At 30.4% G+C, this 13544-nt stretch overlaps 1 protein-coding gene across 3 annotated transcripts in view; it reads left to right on the top strand.

Moving 5' to 3' along the window:
- Positions 1-255: 255 nt before the first annotated feature.
- LOC143256548 (CD151 antigen-like) overlaps positions 256-13544 on the top strand; it is a 148257-nt gene continuing 134968 nt past the window's right edge. The window contains exon 1 of one of the 3 annotated variants that reach the window (XM_076513906.1): positions 256-796. The gene's annotated coding sequence lies outside the window, so the exon portion shown is untranslated. The remainder of the gene's footprint in view (positions 797-13544) is intronic. The other 2 variants (XM_076513908.1, XM_076513907.1) reach the window with 2 other exon arrangements.

Below are 13544 nucleotides of genomic sequence, written 5' to 3'. Positions count from 1 at the left end.
AGAGCCATATCTTGTGTTTTTCCTTTATCGCTCGATACGGCAAAGCTTGGTTTCGTGCAGTCGACGGGTAGGTTGAACTCAAGCGTTCTACAACACAGCAAGTGCACATCTAAATCGATGCCTTGGATGCTGCGGATGCTGTGCGAGACGAAAACTAGTGCCACGAGCAGTTAGTTGCGCATGTGTAAGGTCGTCATCTGTTGTTCAAAATCATGCAGGCTCTCTGTATGTAACTGTGGAAGTCATCACGACATTAAGCACAGAAAACAAGCAATTGCCGGGATAGTCGTGTGTGAAATTTGAGTCGAATTACAAGTAGAAGTGTCGTGATCAAGTCTCGGACTTATTCGTCAGCACTATTTTAACGGCTCGTGATTTATTTGAGGAAAGAGATAATTACCGTTACGTACAAGTGCGTGTGTATGTGTTTCGGTGACCACTCTCCACTCGTTTTAATACACCAGTTTGTAAACTCTCGAAAGTACTCAAACTTCAACTCCGTGTCATCATTCGGTTGTTGATTTTGTGCAGTAAGTAAAACACGGATTTTATTTGAAGGTTTTAATTTTTTTCGATTGGTCATTAACGTCAGACAAACCACAAGTATTTCTCTTTATTCTACTAGTTTCTTCGCTGAGACCTCAAGGTACGTTCATATAGTACTGGATTTCAGACCTACTAACAGTTGGTCAGTCTCACCTGTATTCAAATTACACATAACTCAGCGGTCTTGTTTAGTTTTCACACTATTCTGTTGAATATCGTGCACCCGAAACATCAGAACCTTATTATCAAAGTAAGTAGTAATACCGTTTGTTCTTAAGACAGCGTGTGTTGTTTTATTGAATAAATAAACATAATGACATTATGATAACTAATTCGAACTAATGTTTGCCCCTGATATTTTTCTTTCCTTTATAGGGACTTGCCAATCCGGTATTATTTCTGGTTATTATCACAAAATTCTTGACATTTTGAAACGAAACATTCACGAGCAGGTGGTCATTTTCCGGTTTTAAGCCAATACATAATGCCACAATAACCAGGGCAGTTTGAACAGAGTATAAAGCTCGCGGAGGACACGGCGCAGATAGCTTATGCGCTGAAACAATGCTAACAATCAAGTAAATGTAATCCCGTGAAGATTTTTTTTTTATTATTATTTCACTAAAATACGAAACTTATTAATAACTATCTTGCAATATAAAGCTCTTCAGTAGATTTTGCTTGTACAATAGTTCACTATTGAAGAGAGTCGACTTAAACGGGTTCTGTTAGAAAATACATCTTCCGGATTTAATTTAGCTTATTTTGCTTATAAACTGGATTGTGATCTGTAATTGTTCAAATATGGACAAGTTATATATTTAAATAATACATCAGAATACGAAAGAAAGAACATTTGAAAGAAAGCTGTAAGAAATATGCCTGAAATAAATTTTGTACATTTTTTTCTTATGGGTTTCGCTTCTGGAAAGCAGACGGAGATAATTATTTAAAAAAAAAAATTAACAAACATCAATTTGTTTACTAACATTGCAGAACAATGTTTGATTCACTATTGTAGTTTCAAACAGTAGGGAATAAATGGTTATCCAGTGGCACAGTGATAAGACTACAGGCTTACGACCCTAAAAACCGGGCTTCGATTCCGTGAAGTACAGATAGTTAGTTCACTGTCTATCTTTTTGCTTAACAGCAATCAAACCACATAAACGCAACTCAACAGATGGCGCTGATATTCATTAAAAGAGTGTTTTAATTTTCTGCTTAGATCCTTTATTATAAAAAATTACCTTTGTTCAACTCATATTTGTGATTCCATTAGTGACTACTAGTTCTTCTTAAGGAAAGTGTTACAGTACATAAAACAAAATAAGTATGAATTATGTGCATTCTATATAATATGGAAAACAGATCATATATACATATAAAATATATTTTCATAGCGTTTGCACTTTTTTAGTAGAATTTCGGCCTAGGTTCATTGACTGCAACTAAAATTGTTATCTGTTGTGTGTGTAATTTCTTGTTAGAGTTTAAACCACCAGTTCTTAGTAAGTACTTCAATACCATACTACGTTCATTTCTATTGCTGTACAATGTAATTAGTTATCATTCTGGTTTGGAAATATATCTCAACACCAAAATATGTCGGCCATAGAGGATAACACAGACGACGGTAGTAATTATGTCAGCTGTAATATTTGTCATGGAATCACGATAAGAGAATCTGTAGACTATAAGTGGTAACACAGAATGCTATAATAATTATGTCAGCTGTAATATTTGTCATGGAATCACAACAAGAGAATCTGTAGACTATAAGTGGTAACACAGAATGCTATAATAATTATGTCAGCTGTAATACTTGTCATGGAATCACAACAAGAGAATCTGTAGACTATAAGTGGTAATACAGAATGCTATAATAATTATGTCAGCTGTAATACTTGTCATGGAATCACAACAAGAGAATCTGTAGACTATAAGTGGTAACACAGAATGCTATAATAATTATGTCAGCTGTAATACTTGTCATGGAATCACAACAAGAGAATCTGTAGACTATAAGTGGTAACACAGAATGCTATAATAATTATGTCAGCTGTAATACTTGTCATGGAATCACGATAAGAGAATCTGTAGACTATAAGTGGTAACACAGAATGCTATAATAATTATGTCAGCTGTAATACTTGTCATGGAATCACGATAAGAGAATCTGTAGACTATAAGTGGTGACACAGAATGCTATAATAATTATGTCAGCTGTAATACTTGTCATGGAATCACGATAAGAGAATCTGTAGACTATAAGTGGTAACACAGAATGCTATAATAATTATGTCAGCTGTAATACTTGTCATGGAATCACGATAAGAGAATCTGTAGACTATAAGTGGTAACACAGAATGCTATAATAATTATGTCAGCTGTAATACTTGTCATGGAATCACAACAAGAGAATCTGTAGACTATAAGTGGTAACACAGAATGCTATAATAATTATGTCAGCTGTAATATTTGTCATGGAATCACAACAAGAGAATCTGTAGACTATAAGTGGTAACACAGAATGCTATAATAATTATGTCAGCTGTAATACTTGTCATGGAATTTCAATAAGAGAGTCTAAAGGCTATAAATGGTAACACAGAGTATTATGATAATTATATCAGTTGTAATATTTGTCATATAATCAAAAGATAATATGTAGGCTATAAATGGTAATACAAAGGTTGGTCATCATCATGTGTTGTTTGTCATGGAATCACAAGAATATAATCTGTGGGCTATAGATGGTAATAAATATAGTTGTTGGTCATCATCATGTAATATTTGTCATAGAATCGAAAGGTAATTTGTGGGCTATAAATGGTAATACAGAGTTTGGCCAACATTATGTACTATTTATCATGAAAACACAAGGATATAATTTATAGGCTATAAATGATGATGTAGATGATACAGAAATTGGTAAACATTATGCAATGAAAACTAAGCAAGAGAGTCAGCCGGCTGCCAAGTTAATTTCGACTCAAAGGAGAAATGGCAAGTTGTATAGGGTAATATAAAATCGATAATAATGATATAAATTGTAAACATCTGTTATAGAGTCTTAATGAACTGACCATTTTGTAAAGGGTAATATAGCCTTGTAGCAATGTTTAGTTGCAAGTTAGTAATAAAGATGTGAAATGTAATATTTACTCTGAATGTTTTAACTAGACACTGACACAGCGTTTAATATACCTAGGCTGTGAATTCAAAAATTAAGGGTTCGTGTCCCCTTGCTAAAAGAACGATCTCTTTACTAGCGGATCGTGGGTGCTACGGTTATGTATAAAAATAGCATTTAAACTCTACTATTTGATGTGGGGTAATAGGTTTGCTGTAAGAATAGTATTCAAATTGTATTATTCGTTCAAGCAGAAGTAGCCCAAGAGTTGAAGATGGATACTGCTGTTTGTCTACTTTCCTTCTAGTCTATCAGTTTAATAATTACATACGTCTATGTACAGATAACGCTTAGGTAGCTGTGCGAGAGTTTTAAGTAAAAATAAAGGTATTGGCTTAAGTCTGTTTATTGTCTTAAACATATTGAGAACCATGTTATAGTTGAGAATAAACTGAATAGACTTAAAAGCAAGATAAGAAACATCAAATAGCCTAATAGTTCTATTATTTATATGTATATATTAATTAACCTTAGTACAAAAAATTGCTTAACAAAAAAAAACAAAGAAAATTACGTTATAGGTAATGATTGTGTTTCTTATTATATATGAATATTTCGTACAATGTATATCCTAGTATTAAGAATTTCGAGATCATATAAAATCACGTTTGTCAGTTTTTTTACTATGTTAATGAACACTTATTTTACAAAAAAAATTGTGTGTGTGTTTTATTATATCAAAGTCACGTCAGGCTATCTGCTAAATCTACCGAGGAGAATAGAACCCCTGATTTTAGGGTGGTAAATACGTAGGCATACCTCTATACTACCAAGTAACACACAAAATATAATATGTCAAACCATCAAAATTTATTTATTAATTAAATTAGTTGCACTGCACAGAAGTTGGTAAATACACACCAAGTCAACGGTTAACAGGACTTTATGATACATGTTACTATAATACAGACGTAGTAAACAGCTAAGAGTATTTTAAGATATATGTTAGTATAACACAGACGTAGTCAACAGTTAACAGGTCTTTAAGATACATGTTAGTATAATACAGACGTAGTCAACAGTTAAGAGTATATTAAAATACATGTTAGTATAATAGAGACGTAGTCAACAGTTAAGAGTATATTAAAATACATGTTAGTATAATACAGACGTAGTCAACAGTTAACAGGACTTTAAAATACATGTTAGTATAATACAGACGTAGGCAACAGTTAACAGGACTTTAAGATACATGTTAACAGTACTTTATGATATTTATTATTATAATACACATTTAGTCGACAGTTATCAATACTTTAAAATATATGTTAGCATAATATACACCTAGTCAAAGTTAATAGGACGTTAAGATATATCGTAATATAATACGTAGCACTTAACAGTACCTTAAGATTTATGTTATTATAATACACACATAATCAACATGTAACTGTACTTTAAAATATATACTAGTATCATATACACCTAGTAATTATTTAACAGAACACTAAGCTGTATGTAAGTATAAAATATACCTATTGAACAGTTAACACAACTTTAGGACATATCATATTTTAATACACACCTAGTCAACAGTTAACAGTACCTTAAGATATTTGTTAGTATAATATACTTCTAATCAACAGTTACAGTATTTTAAAGTGTATTCTGTGATAATACACACCTAGTCAACAATTAACAAAAGTTTAAGATAAATGATATTATTATATAGATCTAATCATTAGTTAACAGAATTTTAAGACACATGTTATTATTCTACACACCTAATCAAAAGTAACAGGACTTTAAGATGTATGTTAGTATAATATACACCCAGTCAACTGTTAACAGTACTTTAAAATTTGTTAGCATAATACACATCTAGTCTACAGTTAACAGTACTTTAAGTTATATATTGTTATAATGCTCACCATGTGAACAATCAACAGGACTTTATGATATATGTTAGTATAATATACACCTAGTCAACAGTTAAAAGTACTTTAAAATATATGTTAGCATACTACATACATAGTCAACAGTTAACAGTTCATTAAAATATATGTTAATATAATGCACACCTATTTAAGAGTTAACAGGTCTTTAAGATATATCTTAGTATAATACACACCTAGTCAATAATTAACTCTACTTTAAGATATATGTTAGTACAATATATACTCAGTCAACAGTTAACAGTACTTGAAAATGTATATTAGTAAAATAACCACCTAGTCTAAAGTTAACAGTACTTTACGTTATATATTATTATATTGTACATCTTGTGAACAGTTAACAGGTCTTTGAGATATATCTTATTAAAATACACACTTAGTCAACATTTAACAGCACTTTACGATATATGTTAGTATAATATATTCCCAGATAACAGTAAACTTACTTTAAAACATTTGCTGGTATAATATACACCTAGTCTTCAGTTAATAAAACTTTAAAATACATGTCAGTATAGTACCCACCTAGACATCAGTTAACAGTATCTTAGGGTATATGTTATTATAACACACACATATTCAACAGTTACCGGGACTTTAACATATATCTTAGTGTAATATACAATTAGTCGACTGTTAACAGAACTTTACGATATATGTTATTATACTACATACTTTTTAAGAGTTAACATGACTTTAAGATATATTTTAATATAATACACACCTAGTCAATAGTTAACAGCACTTTAAGATGTACGTTAGTATAACATACATACAGTCAATACCCAACAGTACTTTAAGATATGTGTTTTTATATTATTCACGTAGTCAACAGTTAACAAGACTATAACATATTTCTTAGTATAATATGCAAGTAGTCAACAATTAACAGTACTTTAAGATATAGGTTAGTAAATACACACCTATTCATAAGTTAACGGTACTACAAAATATGTGTTATTGTAATACACACCTATTCATAAGTTAACGGTACTACAAAATATGTGTTATTGTAATACACACCTAATCAACAGTTGACAATACTCCAAGATACATGTTAGTATAACATACATCTTGTCAACAGATAACAGAACTTTAAGATATATTTTAATATAATACACACTTAGTCATTAGTTAACAGTACTTTAAGTTATATGCTATTATAATACCTTGTGAACAGTTATCAGGACTATAACATATATGTCAATATAAAAAACACCAAATCAATAGTTAACAGTACTTTTAAACGTATGTTAGTACAATGCACACCTAGCCTACAGTTAACAGTACTTTAAGATATATGTTATTATAATACACACCTAGTCATCAGTTAGCAGTACTTCAAAATGTATGTTAGAATAATATACACCCAGTTAAGAATTAACAGAACTCTAAGATATATGTTATTATAATACACACGTTTTAATAGTTAACAGGACTCTAAGATATATGGTAATATAATATACACTCACTGAACATTAACACTACTTTAAGGTATATGTTAGTATAACATACACGTAGTGAACAGTACTCCAAGATATATGTTAGTACAATTCATACCTAGTCAACAGTTAACACTACTTCAAGATATATGTTAGTACAATTCACACCTAGTCAACAGTTAACAGTACTTCAAGATATATGTTAGTACAATTCATACCTAGTCAACAGTTAACAGTACTTCAAGATATATGTTAGTACAATTCACACCTAGTCAACAGTTAACAGTACTCCAAGATATATGTTAGTACAATTCACACCTAGTCAACAGTTAACAGTACTTCAAGGTATATGTTAGTACAATTCACACCTAGTCAACAGTTAACAGTACTTCAAGATATATGTTAGTACAATTCACACCTAGTCAACAGTTAACAGTACTTCAAGATATATGTTAGTACAATTCACACCTAGTCAACAGTTAACACTACTTCAAGATATATGTTAGTACAATTCATACCTAGTCAACAGTTAACAGTACTTCAAGATATATGTTAGTACAATTCACACCTAGTCAACAGTTAACAGTACTTCAAGATATATGTTAGTACAATTCACACCTAGTCAACAGTTAACAGTACTTTAAGATATATGTCAGTGTAATATGCACCTATTCATCAATTATCTGTACTTGAAGAATATGATCGTATAATATACACCCAGTCAACATTTGTTGGATATATAATACGGTATAATATACACCCAGTCAACATTTGTTGGATATATAATATGGTATAATATACACCCAGTCAACATTTGTTGGATATATAATATGGTATAATATACACCCAATCAACATTTGTTTGATATATAATACGGTGTAATATACACCCAGTCAACATTTGTTGGATAAATAATTCGTTGCAACATACACCCAGTCAACAGTTCTTAAAGATATAATACGGTATAATACACCTCCACTCAACATTTGTTGGAGATATAATACGGTATAATATACACCCAGTCAAGAGTTCTTGGAGATATAATAATATATAATATACTCCCAGTCAATATATCTTGGAGATATAATACAGTATAGTGTACACGCAGATAGCATAAGTTGCTTAGCGACAACCGATATTTGAGACTATTTTTTTAATTTAATAAGTTCATTCAAGTAAGTTTCAGATGACACCGCCAGACACCCAAGAACTTTCATCAGGACCATGTTTCTGTAAGGAAACGGTAAGGACGAAAGATAATAGTTAACCATCTCCTATCATGATAAGAATTTTAAGTCGGTTCCTAGATCTTCGTTCACATGCAGCACGTGAGAAGTGTTATAAGTGTTCCTCTGTATACATATCTATCGTTTGTACAACACTTTCGTTCCTTCTCAGAAGCTCGAAATTTGGACGAAACACTTTTTATCGTACAATTTAGGCTTGGCTGGAAAATGAATCAATAAGTTAGGTTTAGCTGTACGTCATATTTCATACATCCATCTACATAGTGGCACAAAGTTTATATCGTAAACTAAGAAATATAAATATATGTTGATTGAGAAGCACAAGCATGCTTTCAGTTCTCACATCTCAGATGAAGTTGACCTTTGAGAAACCGCAGTAGATGTTCAAGTTGTCTCTGTGGCCAGTTCCAAAGATTTGGTTACAGTTTAACTTCACGGGCTCTATGAAACTGCGAACTTCCGCTAGAACAGTGGTAAGTTTATGGACTAGCAACGCTGAAATGCAGAGCTCGAATCCTCCTAGTGAACTTAGCAGTTGTCCCAATATGGCTTTCCTATAAAGTAAACAGTCAACCAACTTGTGAAAATATAACATCAGTTACTTTAGAGGACCATGAAGTAATGTACATGTATTTCCTATTAAAAACAAAGACTTTAAGTGTATATAGAGTACAACAATTTATTTTTACTTCGAATATTAGTTAGCTCTTTTTCACTTTATTTATATAGTTGCTAAGCCTTTGTTATTCAAATATGAAATTGGTTTTGTATTTTTTAGCAATAAGAAGCAACTTGCAGACATACTTTTGTATTGTAATTTCTTTGCTGTATATCCAGCTGACACCACTATACGTAACACTGATGTCCAAAGTGACCGCAAAACTTAGATTCATTCTTAAAGTAACAATGGTTATGATTGTAAGTTGGAAAACTGAATTCCATTTTGTCAATATATTTTATTATTATACCATTTACTGACCTAAACACCTGGGTTTCATTGTGCTGTTTAAATACTACGTGATTTCTTCCCGTAATTAACTGTATATGACAGAACAGCACTTTTCAAATGAAAAAAAAAACTGTTGATTTAATCTCTGTTTATTTAATAAATACAATGTTTAAAATAAAATAAGTAGTACTATGATTTGTATCTCTGTATAGTTAGAACATTGTACTTATGAGAAGAGTTATAACACCATATCTATGAGTAGAGTCATAACATATTGTATGTATGAGTAGAGTTATAGCACATTATATCTATGAGTAGAGTTATAACACATGTTATGTATGAGTAGAGTCATAACATATTGTATGTATGAGTAGAGTTATAACATATTGTATGTATGAGTAGAGCTATAACATATTATATCTATGAGTAGAGTTATAACATATTGTATGTATGAGTGGAGTTATAACATATTGTATGTATGAGTGGAGTTACAACATATTATATCTATGAGTAGCGCTATAACATATTATATCTATGAGTAGAGTTATAACATATTGTATGTATGAGTGGAGTTACAACATATTATATCTATGAGTAGAGCTATAACATATTATATCTATGAGTAGAGTTATAACATATTGTATGTATGAGTGGAGTTACAATATATTATATCTATGAGTAGAGCTATAACATATTATATCTATGAGTAGAGTTACAACACATGGTATCTATGAGTAGAGCTATAACATATTATATCTATGAGTAGAGTTACAACACATGGTATCTATGATTAGAGCTATAACATATTATATCTATGAGTAGAGCTATAACATATTATATCTATGAGTAGAGCTATAACATATTATATCTATGAGTAGAGCTATAACATATTATACCTATGAGTAGAGTTACAACACATGGTATCTATGAGTAAAGCTATAACGTATTATATCTATGAGTAGAGCTATAACATATTATATCTATGAGTAAAGCTATAACATATTATATCTATGAGTAGAGCTATAACATATTATATCTATGAGTAGAGTTACAACACATGGTATCTATGATTAGAGCTATAACATATTATATCTATGAGTAGAGCTATAACATATTATATCTATGAGTAGAGTTACAACACATGGTATCTATGAGTAGAGCTATAACATATTATATCTATGAGTAAAGCTATAACATATTATATCTATGAGTAGAGCTATAACATATTATATCTATGAGTAGAGTTACAACACATGGTATCTATGATTAGAGCTATAACATATTATATCTATGAGTAGAGCTATAACATATTATATCTATGACTAGAGTTATAACATATTGTATGTATGAGTGGAGTTACAATATATTATATCTATGAGTAGAGCTATAACATATTATATCTATGAGTAGAGTTATAACATATTGTATGTATGAGTGGAGTTACAACATATTATATCTATGAGTAGAGCTATAACATATTATATCTATGAGTAGAGCTATAACATATTATACCTATGAATAGAGTTACAACACATGGTATCTATGAGTAGAGCTATAACATATTATATCTATGAGTAAAGCCATAACATATTATATCTATGAGTAGAGTTACAACACATGGTATCTATGATTAGAGCTATAACATATTATATCTATGAGTAGAGCTATAACATATTATATCTATGACTAGAGTTACAACATATTGTATGTATGAGTAGAGTTATAGCACATTATATCTATGAGTAGAGTTATAACACATGTTATGTATGAGTAGAGTCATAACATATTGTATGTATGAGTAGAGTTATAACATACTGTATGTATGAGTGGAGTTACAACATATTATATCTATGAGTAGAGCTATAACATATTATATCTATGAGTAGAGTTATAACATATTGTATGTATGAGTGGAGTTACAACATATTATCTCTATGAGTAGAGCTATAACATATTATATCTATGAGTAGAGTTATAACATATTGTATGTATGAGTGGAGTTACAATATATTATATCTATGAGTAGAGCTATAACATATTATATCTATGAGTAGAGCTATAACATATTATATCTATGAGTAGAGCTATAACATATTATATCTATGAGTAGAGTTACAACACATGGTATCTATGAGTAGAGCTATAACATATTATATCTATGAGTAAAGCTATAACATATTATATCTATGAGTAGAGCTATAACATATTATATCTATGACTAGAGTTACAACACATTATATAAACTTACCTCTATACACCATACTGAACAAATGTTTATTTTGTTTGGCTTTTAGCAGTATATATTTATTAAAATGTTCCTCCGAACACTGCTTTATAGCTATTAGTGATTCTATGAACAAGAATTACTTTCGATTTCGTAAGAATTTTCAGGTTATTCAATATCAGAGAATATTTTGTTTAAATGGCCATCATTGTACATGATAGTCAGTATGGTGCATATTTTGTTTCAATGGCCATCATTGTATATGATAGTCAGTATGGTGCATATTTTGTTTCAATGGCCATCATTGTATATGATAGTCAGTATGGTGCATATTTTGTTTCAATGGCCATCATTGTATATGATAGTCAGTATGGTGTATATTTTGTTTCAATGGCCATTATTGTATATGATAGTCAGTATGGTGTATATTTTGTTTTAATGGCCATCATTGTATATGATAGTCAGTATGGTGTATATTTTGTTTTAATGGCCATCATTGTATATGATAGTCAGTATGGTGTATATTTTGTTTTAATGGCCATCATTTTATATGATAGTCAGTATGGTGCATATTTTGTTTCAATGGCCATCATTGTATATGATAGTCAGTATGGTGTATATTTTGTTTTAATGGCCATCATTGTATATGATAGTCAGTATGGTGTATATTTTGTTTTAATGGCCATCATTGTATACGATAGTCAGTATGGTGTATATTTTGTTTTAATGGCCATCATTGTACACGATAGTCAGTATGGTGTATATTTTGTTTTAATGGCCATCATTCTATATGATAGTCAGTATGGTGTATATTTTGTTTTAATGGCCATCATTGTATATGATAGTCAGTGTTGTGTATATTTTGTTTTAATGGCCATTATTGTATATGATAGTCAGTATGGTGTATATTTTGTTTTAATGGCCATCATTGTATATGATAGTCAGTATGGTGTATATTTTGTTTTAATGGCCATCATTGTATATGATAGTCAGTATGGTGTATATTTTGTTTTAATGGCCATCATTTTATATGATAGTCAGTATGGTGCATATTTTGTTTCAATGGCCATCATTGTATATGATAGTCAGTATGGTGTATATTTTGTTTTAATGGCCATCATTGTATATGATAGTCAGTATGGTGTATATTTTGTTTTAATGGCCATCATTGTATACGATAGTCAGTATGGTGTATATTTTGTTTTAATGGCCATCATTGTACACGATAGTCAGTATGGTGTATATTTTGTTTTAATGGCCATCATTCTATATGATAGTCAGTATGGTGTATATTTTGTTTTAATGGCCATCATTGTATATGATAGTCAGTGTTGTGTATATTTTGTTTTAATGGCGTTCATTGTACATGATAGTCATTATGGTGTATATTTTGTTTTAATTGCCATCATTGTATATGATAGTCAGTGTTGTGTATATTTTGTTTTAATGGCGTTCATTGTACATGATAGTCATTATGGTGTATATTTTGTTTTAATGGCCATCATTGTATATGATAGTCAGTATGGTGTATATTTTGTTTTAATGGCCATCATTGTACATGATAGTCAGTATGGTGTATATTTTGTTTTAATGGTCATCATTGTCTATGATAGTCAGTATGGTGTATATTTTGTTTTAATGGCTATCATTCTATATGATAGTCAGTATGGTGTATATTTTGTTTTAATGGCCATCATTGTATATGATAGTCAGTATGGTGTATATTTTGTTTTAATGGCCATCATTGTATATGATAGTCAGTATGGTGTATATTTTGTTTTAATGGCCATCATTCTATATGATAGTCAGTATGGTGTATATTTTGTTTAAATGGCCATCATTGTATATGATATTCAGTATGGTGTATATTTTGTTTTAATGGCCATCATTGTATATGATAGTCAGTATGGTGTATATTTTGTTTTAATGGCCATCATTGTATATGATAGTCAGTATGGTGTATATTTTGTTTTAATGGCCATCATTGTATATGATAGTCAGTATGGTGTATATTTTGTTTCAATGGCCATCATTGTATATGATAG

The sequence above is a fragment of the Tachypleus tridentatus genome, chromosome 7 (genome assembly GCF_004210375.1).
Source record: "Tachypleus tridentatus isolate NWPU-2018 chromosome 7, ASM421037v1, whole genome shotgun sequence".
Taxonomy (NCBI): Eukaryota; Metazoa; Arthropoda; class Merostomata; order Xiphosura; family Limulidae; genus Tachypleus; species Tachypleus tridentatus.
The sequence above is the reverse complement of the archived record's forward strand: the minus strand, read 5'-3'. Positions and strand labels throughout refer to the sequence as shown.